The sequence below is a fragment of the Strigops habroptila genome, chromosome 10, assembly GCF_004027225.2.
Source record: "Strigops habroptila isolate Jane chromosome 10, bStrHab1.2.pri, whole genome shotgun sequence".
Classification (NCBI taxonomy): Eukaryota; Metazoa; Chordata; class Aves; order Psittaciformes; family Psittacidae; genus Strigops; species Strigops habroptila.
This window is the reverse complement of record NC_046359.1, coordinates 29,487,292-29,502,412: the sequence shown is the minus strand read 5'-3', so window position 1 is coordinate 29,502,412 and position 15,121 is coordinate 29,487,292. Positions and strand designations below refer to the sequence as shown.

At 35.8% G+C, this 15,121-nt stretch overlaps 1 protein-coding gene across 3 annotated transcripts in view; it reads left to right on the top strand.

The window, feature by feature from the left end:
• Positions 1–15,121, top strand: part of CAMKMT (calmodulin-lysine N-methyltransferase) — a 223,768-nt gene that overhangs the window by 26,727 nt on the left and 181,920 nt on the right. The window lies entirely within an intron of this gene.

Below are 15,121 nucleotides of genomic sequence, written 5' to 3'. Positions count from 1 at the left end.
GAGGGAGAGGATGAATTGAATGAAACATTATACTTAATTATAGAATGTGTTATTGTCTTCTGCACTGAAAGTCACCTGATGATTTTCTGTCTTAGAATTTCCTTCACCTCCTGAAAGCCATTGTTTTAACCATGTGTACTACAGATGTATCCTGTCTGAGCTTCTAAGCATAGTTTTGTCTTATAGTTCTTTGGTGTGCTGAAGGAGAACTCCAGCTACACTGAAATGTGTGCTGGTTTAATGACATGTTTAGTAGCCCAGGAAAAAATAGAATAGGATTGTAATAGCCTTCTACCTTAATACACTCTACCTCCTATCTCCTGACATTCCTTTGGTTTGTTAGAATGTAAAATAATGCAAAATTTTATTTGTATTTTATTTTGTTTAGGTGTTTTTGGTTTTGGGGTTTTTTGTTTGTTTGTTTGTTTTGTTGGGGTTTTTTTTGTAATTTGGGAGTACTCAAATGTGTTTGTGCTTCTTGCATCTGAGAAACAGAATCCTGCAGATTATACTCAGGACTAACATGAAAGTAGTTCGAGCCTCTGATACCTTTTAACACCAGCTCCTTGGCTGTTAATATTTGTTGTTGAACTGTAACCTCTGCTTTGTGAATTAAATTAGAATTCTTTCCATCTACAGTAGCACTGGTTGAATGTGAGTTTCACTATCTAGATAACTATTTTCCAATGTAATTTTTAGGTTTTTCTTTATATTTTGGCAAATTCCAATGCTTTAAGGCAGTGTTTTGTTGTCTTGTTTAACTGTGTGTTTTGTATCAGCTCGGAAGAGGGTAAATATTGCACTATACTCCCCAAAGCGCTTTTTTTGTTATTAACTAATCTGTACAGTATCTCATCTGTGAAATAAATATTAGATCAATTTTATAGGTAAGAAGTCTCATAAGCCTCTGTATTTGCTGGAGAGCTGTTCAGGGAGACAGAAGCGAGACAACTTACAGCGGTGTTATCCTGAGTGCCACTAGCACATCTTGTAGGCTTTTTATTAAATGGTGCAGTAATATATTTTCAGGAGTGCCTGCTCATTTTAAATGCTGCCATTTGGGTATCTAAAGTGAAGGACTTCGAGCTGTGTCAGAAAAGAGACTTTGGCATTGCTGAACTGAACTTCAGCTGCCGTTACAATAAGATTCAATCCAGCTTCAGGTAAGGAGGACTTCTATGCACATAGTGGCATGGGCTGGAATTCAGCACAGGTGGCACTCCAAGGTTTGTGTGTCACTAACTCTTCCTCTCTTTGGAGTTTCAGTTCCTAACCTGATGCATTCAGAGTATTAAACCTTTCCTTTATTTAGATGCTTCAATCGTGTGTGTCAAAAAGTACTGAAGGAATATAAGTTTTTTTTTCTTTTTAACCTCCCATGTGGCAGCTGCAGATTTTATGTAGAATTTATTTGGTTTCAGACATGAGTTTAATGGTTATAACACTCACCAGGTGGCTTCATGACAGTAGGTGAGGCCAGCACACCTGAATTAGCAAAGGGAATGGTCTCACAGCTTTTATGTTCTCATTTACTGGAGGTCTTTTTGGACAGTAAGACAAGAAACAGTATTACTAGATGTATTGGGTAATCCATCATGACAGCCTGTCAGATATAAACCCACTGCAATCCACCAGTAGGTATGAATTTAGAATGTGAGAACAGCAGCTTTATGAGTTCCTCACTATAAGTACATACCTAGTTCCATGAAATTTACCTATTGACACAGCTAAAATACCCGACACTCTAAAGACATTTTATGAATCGGCACCTACAAGTATAAATTATCAGGCTAAAAATACATTATTGATATCTTCGTAATAAAACATAATATGGCCAAACAGTTTGTATACAGGGTCATTATCTTTGCTGTACATTGGTTCTTATTTCAAAATTGTGGCAATTTGAGGCCATTTGTAGATTTATTTATTATTTAATTGGACATTCCCAAAGTAGAAAATGTTATTTCCTTTTGTTCGTGTGGTTAAAAACTCTGCTTAAAATGAGCTTAGCCAGATAAACTGAAAAGTTTTATGACTAAGAATTAATTTGATAATTTTGTCCGCAGTCATAATCTGCTTTTAAAATTATGCATCATATTTTCTGTTGAAAACTAACCAGTATAAATTCCCTGTGAGGAAGGGGTGTTCAGCTGCACATCTCCTATGGGAGAGGCCAAGTTACTGACAAGTGAATCTGACTCAATTCTAACATTATTTGCTAGGTTAAAGAAACAGAGAAAGATATTTTAATCATAGATTGTCTCAGAAAATATTTTCTATGTGGGTGGGTTTTGTTTGGTTGGTTTTGATTGGATTAGTGCAGTTGTTTAGTAAGCAGCAGTGAGTATTTATGAACTGTAATGTTTCTCTTTGGCATCTGAGATTAGTTAGCATTGCTTTCAAACATAGATCTGGGAGAAAGTGTCAAAACCCCAAATCAACTATTTATATAAATAACAGTTGTCAATAACAGGGACTGTTTTTGTTGTGTCTGTTTTTAGTTTAATAATAATAATCTTTGGAAAAAAGTTGAAAATCTGTGGGCCTAAGGTATGAGCTGAAGCTCGTGTTCATTTTTATTCTTTTTTTTTTGTGGTAAGATATTTGTCACTTTCTTGATCTGTATTTAGATTTTGGTAAAACACAGTTTATATTGTTTTTCATAAAGAAATGCTAAGATATAGCCATCAAGTTAAAGGACTTATGAATGTGTAAGAGCAAATTTAATTATCCTTTGTTGCATGTAGGCACACTTAAAGAATTTTGAGACTTTTCCCATGAAGAAGCAGACTTAGTATAAAAGTTGGGCATTAAAATGAGAACAGCTTTGTAAGCCTTGGCTTAAAAGTAATGACAATTGAATGGTAGTAGTAGCAAAAGGCAGTATTTTCCAGTGATTTTAAGCTGCCTTTGAAAGTTGTGTAGCTACTCAAAATGTCAGTAGGACCAACAAAATGCTTAAAGATACACAGAAATAAAGTGGTCATACAGGTTCAGCATTTAAGAGATCTCTACAGTAGTTTCTAATTGGACAGTAAAATATGCCGTCTTTGAATTTAACATAATTTTAAGGGACAACCCTCCCCAGGTATACACTAAGAAACTACGATCATATGAATCAAGGGAGAGACAGACAACTTTTGGGAGCAATCCAAATAATACGTGCTGTTTGTTCAGATAAACTTCCTGTTGAATTATTTTCCTTATTTTCAAAGCACCTGTTAAAAAGAAGTATTTATCCTTCCCATTCCCATAGAATTTTCCAGTTCCAGAATTAGAAACACACTGTCATAGCTAGCATTGGAAAAAAACTTAAATTACAGTAGTAGTATTAAATACGTATTCAAGATCATCTACTTAGCAGAGACCTGGTTCATTGCAATCTTTGTTCTGACTGATAAATGCTTCACAATGTAAATGTTTGCATAATGTAGCAGCCGGTTGCATGTCTCCTGTATTAACCTCCAGAAGTTGTAATACGTCACACTTCTTTTTGGCAGGCAAAAGTAATTATGGTAACAATAAACACATATAATACAGAATTCCAAATATTTAGTTTTGTTGACAGTACATGCAGCACAACAATATAGATGATTTCAGACAAATAAAAATTGATAGAATCTAAGTGCTTTAAATCTGTTGTAATTCTTATTATTTCAAATACATATTTCCTCATAGTAACTATTGCATTTTCTTTTGAGGGTTCCATTTGTGTGCTCTTCAGAAAATGATATGGTAAATATTTGGCATTGAAGTACACAGCCACACATTTTATTATTTGTTAGGGTAAGTGACAGCCTAACAGAAGGGGAAGATGTTATGCCAGATAATTCTGCAAGGCTGATCTAGAATCAGACTGAATTGCTGATGAATGAGAACAATAAATGAAAATTCTGTGTTTTCATAAATGAATTGGTTTTTTGCTTTTTGCTTTTTTTTCTTTAGAATAAACAGAATCGTCTAGGTTTGGCATTTAAACAGCTCTGTACAACTGTTGTAATAGTTGAGTGTGAACTGTCGAAAAGAAATAGGCAGAATCATGGAAATGATGAGTCCAATTATATCCTTTAAGATGCTTTTACAAATCAAAGCATTTGATTTGTAATTGCAAAATGTTTCTTATTTTAAACTGAGAAATATGCGTGTACTGCTCAGAAGAGATTATCCTGTGATTTTGAAGTAAATCAATGTAATTGGCATGGGCTTTTTTATGAGTGTGTGCATATATATATATAGGTGTATATTTAATTAATACATGTACAATTTAATACGTATATATTCACAGTATGTATATGGAAGAAGAAAACCTGGATTTTTAACAGGTTGGGGTTTTTTTCGTAAGATATTGTAAAAGTTTTATTTTACCTGACAGTTTACTTTGACCCTGCCTGAAATAGGATCTTACGGGTGACATAAATATTGTAAGATGATGAAACTAGTCCTGCAATGTGCCATCTTCCCCCAAATGTTTGAAAGCATTGCCAGCTTTTGAATTACTGTCATATTTTTTCAATTGTTTTTAATACAAGTCAAATTTGACTTGCCTTAGTAATATAAAGAATCTCATTGTCTTCTGCAGGGCTTGTCAAATGAATGAGAAACATTGTCTTCTCTCTAAAATTGATTAAAAAAAAAAACCTTCCCAAAATTATTTTAATTTGAATGAGGTGAGAATCTGATAACTATTGAAATGTTTTCAGTGCTGAATAATAAGGAGCATGACAATTGAAACTTGGCATAGAAATGAGTAGCAAGTTTTACTCTTGCTTCTCTTTGGAAATTTGAATGTTGGATAGCATAGAAGTAGACAACAAAACAAATTTAGCGCTTAATATTCCTGAAGTACCATTCCAAGAAATAATAATTAAGTAATACAGTTAACGCTTACTATATATTACTGCTTTCATATTAATGTATTTCATATTTTGTAATTTGTAGATGTGTAGTTTGTAGATTGTGTAAATTTCATTTATATATATTTAATAATTTGAAAGACAGTGGTAGGTACTGCTGGGATTGTTTACTCTTAATCTTTAAATCATTCTTTTTTTCTACCACAAGACTTCAAAGCCTAAATATGGGGAAAGGATCCATATTGCTTTTGGATGCTAAGTGCAGATGATTAGAGGAGGGAGTGGGACAAACATTAAGCCTAGTCAGAAAGAGTCATAAAACCAGGAGCATGTGTGGGAGAAGAATGTGTAAAACAGTAGTGACTGAGCAGGAGAGAGAATCGGAAATAAAGATGTATTCGATTAAGTTTTTTCCAAGAGAGAAACCAGATTGGCTAGAGAGGAGTCTGGGCTGAAATTGCAATGAATGAAATGAATGTGTCCTAAGAGCACCTGGACTTAGTCAAGAAGTCAAAGGTGGAAAGGAGTCTATGGTAGCTCAGCTTCAAGAGGGATGGAAAGAAATCGTGGGTGCGCCAGAAAATGTTTCCCGCAAGACCAGCAACAGAACCATGTTCGCAGGGATCTCTTTGTGCATCACTTTCCTGTGCCTGCTCAAGTGAAATACATCTTTCTCTTTTTAACTGCTGCTCTTTGTTGATGCTGCAGTGTTTTAATCTACTTTATTTGCGTAATCATAAAGAAGTTGAGCTAGTCTGAAAGTTGCAGTCCTGCTAACAACCTGTGGAGGAGCTGATATTCCAGATGATAGGATTTTTGATGTTTATTTTTCACCTCAAAAAAATACCAAGAAAATATGTTTTAACTTTGAATTCTTGGCTCTGCAAAATGCACTGTTATTTTAGGGTTGCATGTGTAAATGGGGATTTCATGATCTGTGCAGCTGCTTGTTACTTGGAGTGCAGTTTCTCTTTCTCCATCTGCCAGAGGGTTGCCTGTGATGGTGGGCTAGTATGTTGTTTTTCTGATAGGCTAGGGTTTGATCTTCAGAAGCAAATCACATCTGAAACAGTTATTTCAATGGTTAAAGCAGAAGTGTTAAATACTCAAAAAATCAGGTTCTAGGTGCTTTGGATGCTCAAGGATTAGTGGATGTTTTTCTGTTTTCTGTGCCTCAGGGCTTCATCTAAAGTAAGTCTCTTTCTGACTTCCCCAGGGACACTACCGTCTGCTGTAAGGAACATAGCTAAGACTGCGAGATAGAAGAATTGCTGTAGTGGGGTAACTGGTTGGGTAGCTATCAAAGTGAGTGAGATGCTGAAAAGCAGGCAGTGAATTCTGGCAGCGTGCATACAGCTTTCAAGCCAAAGGGTATTAAAAGCCTGCTCTACTAAAGGTAAATTCAGAAATGGGACTATATTTAACTGAAGTATAAGTACTGATGATTTTATCATACTGGCTTTCATTCTCTGTACTAAAAGGAAGTAGTAGTCCTCTGTGAAGTATAGTATGTGGCAGTACTCAGTTACATGTTTCTTCCTAAGGCATACTTTTAAGAGAGCTGTGCTAAGGGTGTGGTGGCGTTGACCAACCGGTTTTGTAATTTACTCAGTCAAGTATTTTATTTGACAACCTTGATCTTACTTTAATGGAAATGCTTGTTGCAATTTTGTATACAAATTTGTGCTATTTGTAAGAATTTTATTCACAGACCTCAGATCACAAAATCAAGGATCTTTCATGTCCTGAAGTAGCACTTGCTGAGATAACTGACATCCTTTTGCAGAAAATGTACCCAGAAACAATAGCAATTTTTGAAAGTACTCTGCATCTTCATCTGAATGTCTAACCCTTACAGTCGGAATCATCCTCTGATTTATAATGTTATTATGTTTTAAAATATATATATTTATATTTTGATAGATGTTGCTAGTGTATGATGGCCAAATTGCATGCAGTAATGTAGCAGTTGGTAGTAGATTTCAGTATCCCTGTGTGAGTCCAAAGAATATATAAAATCAAGATTCCGTTGTTTTTGGAAGCACCTTGTTTTTGTACTTTTTAATTACAAAATTACAAAAGAAAGCAAAAAAAATCACTCTTCTAACTTTTGACTTATTCCTGTAAGAATCAAATTCTGAAGAGTAGCAAAATCTAGTATTGCTACTTGTTTTCCTGAAGACCTGCCTAACCTCAAAGCATGCATAGGTTGTGTATTGTACTTGTGAAAATAAATGCATATACAGCCTATGCCATTTCTCTAAGAGGCATGAAATACAAATATTTAAGCCCCCTCCTTGTTAGCATATCTAGCAGTTTCTGATTTATTGTATCTAATGTAAATGTCATTAGTTTAACAAACTTCTAGTTTGTTGTTGTGGATAGTCTTACACACACTACTTCTCTCATGAGTCAACTTAGACTTCGTTGTTGCACAGAGCTTTCATTTAGTAAGCTCTTGATCAAGAAATGTTCTTAATTTGGAATAGGTATGTAATGAATACTAGGAACTGGTAAACGATAGCAAGGAATTTTAAACAAGTGTTGAATGAGAATTTTAGAAATCCTTATAGTCCTAATAGTTAAAGTTAATTTATTCACCTTTTTGAGACAAAGACTTTGACCCCCTTGTGAAACTAAACCTGAAAGCTGAAATTTGAATTTTTTTCTTTACATTGATTGCATATTTAACATAGAATTCACCTAATTATTAAATAAACAGACCTTCTACAGGATAGCAGATAATTTGAAACTCTGCGTGTGTCTATAGTTAATAGCATAGACAAAAATATACACCAATCTAAGGTTTAGCAAATGCAGTTTGAATGACTTGTAGAAAGTACCAGTCTGTTTTACAATGTATATGCCAGGGTCTTAAACTCACCGCTGGGCCAAGCTAAAAAGGTAATATCTGATTGTGATATTACTGCAAGACAAATGGTAGCATGCTACTCTGCTTGAAAACATAATGGCTTCATACTATAACCTTTAACCCTGAAATGATGCTTGAGTGGACCTTAACTCCTAAGTGAACATGCCTGAGTAAATAAAACTGTGGTTTCACATAACAGAGAGATACATTTTTTAGATCCTTTGCTGATTATATTGTGTGAAGGTCAATCTTCTGCCCCATTTCTGAAAGTCGGGTCAGAATAGAGATTTTAGGGTCACTTCTTCAAGTATCTAAGCCATTACAATGCACTAATAGGCCTTGATAGCTCATTTTGTAAGTTCTTAGCATTAAGCTGGACATTGTTTGGACTCATTTCAAATCCTGCATGTACCCTGCAGGGTTAATTAACATCTTTTTGAATGGATGTTTTTTTAGTTATTTTGAATTAAAGTAGTTTAGTTTGTCACAATTTACTATCATTTACCACTAGTAAAGACATAGAAGGATTATATTCACTTAACTCAAGATCTCTATATTGTTTTGAAATTAAACTGCTAAATTTGTTTTTTTCTGATTTAAACACATCAAGAGTGTAGCATCAAACATACAGTGGTAGTCACAGCTGAATAACCATACAGAGTGGTTTGAAGTGGAAAATATTAGTGACCCATTCCAACTATATTTTGCACAGTGGAATTTCAGATTATTGTCTCCTGCTCTGTTTAAAATGCCATTCTGTGTTACTTCTGTCACTGCTATGAATCTTGTTTAAAGGACTCTGAGATCAATTAATTAACAATTTAATCAGAATGATAAAGCAAACATGTAATTAGGCAGCACATTTCAGTTTTCCACTGAGGTAAACAGAAGCATATCAAAAAGGACATAATGAGTTCAAATTTAAATAACTATTTTTTAAGAATATTTGAGCACAACAGTTTTGAAAATAGTATAGAGTGGGTAAGGCTGAGAGAAGAAAACCACGAAATATCACTGCAAATGACAAGTATGTTCTCCTCAAAAACAGAATGAAAAAGCCCCCCAATATTGGATGCTTCTGAGAGAAAAATGTATCTTTAATAAATGGAAGTACACTAAAACAAAGACTATGTTTCCAAATAGAAATGGGATTAACATTTGAAATGGTTAAACTAACCTTGCCTTCAAGAGCATGCTTCATATTTAACACGTATTTGTTTCAGAAAATATCTTTTATAGCTGATCTTCAGGAGTAGTTAGCGATTGTTTGGAAACAGTCTTGGTATCACCACTCCCACCTTGTGTCTGAACTAGTGGAAAACCTTAATTGCACTGCTAGCACTAACTTCTGATATATATGGATTCAGGATGTAAGTTGAATTTGTACTGCTCATCAGCAAGTAAGATAATTACTGTGTGCATCTGGAATGTTCTGTCACTGTGTGGTTCCCTCTACATCTTGTGAGAAAATAAGTATTTAGAAAGGTAGTTGATGTGTGTATGCTCTGTGCCATGAATTTGTAGAACTATTGCATCATCAGATTGACCACTCTGAGGACTTCTTGTTTTGCAGTTTACATGGCAGAGTAATGCTGGAAATGAATTGTCTGGTGTGTCATATTTATGATCTGTTTAGTATTTTCATGTAGACCATGTATCGCTTACTTCCTTTGTTCCACAATTTCTTATGGCTGCAATTACTGGTAGTGCTTTTGCTGCACTTCTGCCTGCTTTGCTGTTCTGCTTTTATTCCTTTGCTCTAAAAGGAATCCTGACTTAACTCAGGCTTCAGAAAATTTCTTAGCTGAACAAGAGCCATATTCAACAACAGTGTACTAGAGTCATCCAGAAAACATGTACTCACTATTACATGTACGTATGGAGATTTAGTTCCAGAACTCAACACTGTAGCTGTAGTAGGCTACAGCTGTAGTTGTATGGCTACAGTGGCTGTAGTAGGCTGTAGCAGGCTGTGTGTCAAACTTGTGAACATCCAGAAATGGTCGGTAATTTCACAGGTTCTTGCCATGTGTGGTTTCATTCATGAAGTTGACATAATTAAAGAATTTACCAGTAAAAGATTTTTTTCTAAATGTCTCGCCTCAAACCGAGCTATATTCATTTTGATTCACATGCCGTCTGTGAGCTTTAACAAAACCAAAAAACCCCAGCCCCACTCCCCCAAAAAAACTCCTACAAAAACCAAAGGCAACAAACAAAACCCAACAACAACAGAAACACAACTGTTTTCATGTGCATACAGTGTGGTTTGATCTTTTTAAACACACTGGAAAGTTTAAGTAGCATGTAACCTGGGAGATTTTATTGAGGAGCTGCTTCTTTCAGTGCCCCATTTCCTCTACTTTCCCATAGTCTACTTGCTGTTCCAAAATAATTCTTAGCCTACCTCCCCTTACCCTTACCCTTGTTGCAGGGGCGATGACCAAGAGCTGGGAGATGTACCAGGTCTGTAGTTACCTTAGAAAGCAGTGATGTTCAGAGCCGCCTATCTGTAAAGGTGCAACTACATATGCAGAGTAAGAATCGTTTCGTTTTGTTTTAAGGAATGTGGATTAAGGCTGGTGAGGACTATACATGTAAAACTAGAGTCTGTGTTTTGTCTTGGCACAGTTTTAAAATTTGTTAGCTAAGCACATTCGAAAACAGGAAAGCAACCTCCAGTACACACTAGTGCTTCTCTACTCAGTTAAGTTCAGCTTAGAGTTAATTGACTTCTGATCTGTTGAGAATCATGTCTAAGTTATGGAGCTTTTAAATGGTAAGGTGGACACTTACTAGTATTGTTCCACCATAGGGCTGATCTAGTGGGTTGCTGCTGCTTAAAGGAGATAGCTCTGTTCTATCTCTTGTGTTGCTCCCAAAGCTTGAGCATCTGCTCCAGTTGCATGCCTTATTTTGGCTCTAGTGCTTTTGCTAAGAGTCAGTTGGGTCAGTTGGTTGATTTAATGAAAAAAGTAGCACACCTGGAGAATAACTGGTGTGTTTGGTTTGGGGTTTTTGTTTGGGTTTGGTGGTTTTTTTGTTGTTTGTTCCTCCCCTCCCCCCCAATAACTATCTCACACTTCATATGTCCTCATTATCAGAAGATCTAATGATCTAACACAAAGAAGGTTGCTGTTATGTCCCTGACAGGGAGGAACTGCTTGTTTCAGTATTGAATTGGTTAGTCTGAAGTAGGTATACTCTGGAAGCACATCTGTGATAGGTGTTTGTTTTGAAACAGTTTTCTGACTTAACTGAGGTGGTATCCAGCCTAAAGTAAGAATATGAAAACATTAGCAACTTCTTATCTTGTTAAAAGCAAGCTATTGGATCTCTTAGCTTCTTGGGTCTAACAGTGTGTGAAAGGGCACATATTTTTAGTCGTCATAATAAGATGCAAATGTAGCTATGAGTAAATAAAGGCAGCAAGTGGTAATGTTAGAAATCATAACGTTTGATTAACAGAAGTTTAATCAAGTTTTAATCAATATATATATATATAGTATTTAGTCTCACTGATTTGGTTGATTAGTGTTTTGTTAAGTTTGTTACTAGGTCAGAAAGGCCTAGTACCTAGGATGTGGACGTAGATTTATGAGACTATTCAAGCGATATCCTTATAAGGTGGTGGTTTGGTAGGAACAGTACTTTAAAGATTATTCAAGTAGAACTTTTAATTGTGTTAAGAAACAGAGTTGTATACTAAGAACCAGTCAAGGAGAGAGAGAAGAATATTGGCGCAAGCACAATCGTTGGGATTTATCCAGGACTCTAAAAGGTAAAAAGGACATAGCGAGGAAGACGTCTTACTTCATCTGAGGAAGACTACTTACTTCATCCTGACGACCACCAGAAGGGGGCTGCGCAAGTGCAGAAACAACTGATGATGTAATCAGGAGATGATGCAATTTATGAATACATATGTATGAGAGGAGGATGTAACCTGTTGAATATACATTAGATTGTGAAATCTCAATAGGATAAATTGCGGGCGCGTTGTGACAGTCTTTGGAACCAGATTTGGGTGCGTACCCCTGGTTCCCGGGGCCTCGAAATAAAGCACCACATATAACCTCCTTAGAGTGGTTATGTGTTCTTCTCTCGGCTAACAGTAAGAATAAAATATTTTTGTATGGTCACTTTGCAGAGTAGGATTGCAGTTTAATTTCTTCCAAAGCAAGAAAATTAATAGGTCAAGAAGGGCACAGCTAACTTCGTGAAAAGACTAAGATCAGAGCATATAAGCCTCTACAAAAGTCTTTTATTGTTCTCTGTACTCCCCATCTTAATATTCAAGGAACAAGAGCTAAGAAAATATTATGTACGCATGTTCAGTATTTTTCAAAATGAGGATATTGGCTGTTGCAGTTTTAGGGCACAATGAACACTGATTGCCTAAAAAATTATTTTAATAATTCAGTCTTTTAGCTTGAGGTTTAGGGCAAAGTGTTTTGAAACCATTACGTTCCTTTTCATTTGTTGTATAACCTAAAATGGATAAACTAATTTGTGCTTTTGGGGGATGTAGATTAAGGCATATTTTTGTGTCTGGGATGAGGTATGGGACAATAAGTTTAAATCTCTAATTATTTGAAATTATTATACTTCTAAATCCCTGAAAATATATTTTTGAAATAATGAAAAAAGAATTCTGGTCATTTGACTCTATCAAATGCCTCATAGAGACCTTCAAAAAAATCACCCTTTTTACATGTAAACTCCCTCTTTTTGCATGACCATGCAATGAGCATTCAAGAAAGAGTCGTTTAGAACTGATTGAACATTTGTAGTCTTTCCCTCCTGCTTCCTCCCTAGAATCATAGCTTGGAAAATGCAGAGTTGTGGACTCTTGACATTTCTGTATTTCATTGCTCTTAGTTTCTCTACCATTTTCATACTCGTGTTTATTCATTTCCATTCCCTGTTCTTCTCAGACTTTAATGATCCTTCCTCCCTGCAGAGGGGAACGCTTGAGGTGCATTGCGGTGGTAATTACTTTGGTGTTAGGAAGTCTTCTCATTATACCAAGGGTTCAATGTTTGCTTCTGTTCTTAAAGTGCTGTAGGTAATCATTATCCCATATGTTCCAATTTCTAGAATTCATTGTGGTCAGATTAACTTTTAATTCTTCCCACTTCTCCCTTCGTCTGCCCAAATAGGGCTTGGAGGGTCTCCTCTCAGGTGTGTGAGGCCTGGGAGGGTTCTCTTTGTTGACTCTGAGCAAAGGTGTTAGTTGCAAACTTGTGAGTCATGTACTAATGTTTGTTTGCTGGGTTTCAGAAGAAGCTGTTTATTTTAGTAGGCAATTTTCATGTGTGAAATGTTGAGAAGGCAGCCCCTCATCAGTGGACAAACAATTCCTAAGAATTTAGCTAATGGCCCCCCTTCAGTGCAGAGAATAGATGGCAACAATTGTACTTCCAGACTAAACCAAGAACTACTTGTTTGGCTGCTAGGTGTTAATGCAAATTTGTTCTTCAGCTCATTCAACCCTAGGGCTCCCATCCTTTGATTTAATTAAATGTAATTGGTTACATTGCTCCTCCCAGGCCCCTGAGGTGTTTTTGTTTATTGCTCACTCTTCGCAATAATGCTCCAATTCAAGGCACAAAATGCTCGATAAATAAGAGCTCTTTATCCTGTGTTGGATTTGCATGGAGCTTATTCCCCTCAAATAGTTTGGTTTTACTGTTAAAAGTGAATGACTAGTGAAATAAACTCATCGGGTGGCAAACCTAGCATATCCAGAAGCAAGGAAATAAGAAGGATAAATTAGATGAGATTAGAGCAAGAAATGAAGCTGTAATGTTAAATTAGTAAGGGATTGCAACTGGTGTTACAAGAGCCATTGACACTCTTAAATGATGCTTCAATTAATAGGATTGCTATTGGTGCAGTAATATAGTTTGAGGGTCACTTTTTTGAAGTTTATGATTAAATCGCTTGTGTATTTTTAGTAAGGTAATGTTTTAAATAACAAATGTATAAGGTAGCAAAAATTAACCTTAAGAAAATATTTAGCATGTTTTTTTACCCGATGATAATATCATATTTGGTCTGGATAATTATTCTAGTTTGGGTTTTAAAAATTACAAGATTTAAATGCTCTCTTAAAAGTGCAGGTTTTATTCTATTTACATTGTTATGTCTGTAAGTGCATGTGCAGTGTATCTCATTGCTTAGAGATGTTAAATAGCCTCAACAATTTATATTGTTAAAGTCCCTCTGCTACTGTCCTAAAGATAACTTTGAAAATTTTGTCTTTATCAGTATCTTCACTTTCAGCATTTAAGCACTCTTGCATCCAAGTGGTCACCAGGCTCAGGCAGTAAAATACGAACAGCAAATGAACAGGCAGGACTAAAAGTTTAGATCAAGGGCTATGGCAGAAGTAAACACTTTGGGCAGCACCACTGATGTAGGCTCGTGTCCTCCTTTCTTGGCTGAGGGTTTCATGCTCTCACACCTGTCTTATCCTGTGATGAGGCTTCTCAGGGAGCTCTTTCTGGAAAGCCGTTACAAGTGGGAGGGTGGATCTGCCCCCACAGTGTTCTTCTTTCTGGTGGCACTGGGCGTTTCAGTGATGCTCGTAAGAAGTTGACCTTTTTTCAGTTGTACATTAAATTTCCCATGTGCAAAGTTATTTTATTCTTGAGCATGGTATGTGTTGGTATGGCTAAACCATCAGCCCATGATTGGAACTTCCATGGAGACAAAATGGAGAACATATTGTTAACAGTTGATAAATCAAACAAATTCCCCTTGGCATCCCATCACTAGCAGGGCTGAAATAAGTAAGGGTCAAGTGAATTCATGGCAATGTCAGTGTGAAACAATGATGTGAGAATTCTATTGAAGACCAGGGAAAATGAATACTAAATATTTATCAAACTAACCAGTGGCTAACCTAGAACACAGCATATTGGTTATTCATTTCATCATCTGGCTAATTGTGAAATAGTATTTTGTTTTGGAAAAGATGTGCCACACCATGGCAACCAGCTGCTGCTGTTACAGGAATTGTAAAGCTTTTCTGAAACCACTAGAGAAAACGGAGATGCTGAGTCACAAATGTAGTCTAGCCATAGTAAGATGATAGCACTCACCTTTCTGACAGAGTATGAGCCCCAGACTTAATTCTAAATGGACAGTCATTGAAAAAAAAAAAAAAAAAAAAGAAAATCAGCCATCAAACACTTATGAAATGCTGTGAAACAAGATAATCCATTTCACTGCTTTGTTATTCAAGCCTATTTTTTTGTGGGGTATTTTACTTCAATTTGAAAATATTTACATAATTTCTTTTTAGTTAAATCTCACCAGGTTATTTTAAAAGATGTTGCTTCTCATTGTCCATGTAGTTTCTATCCACTTAAGTAGAAAAAAAAAAGTT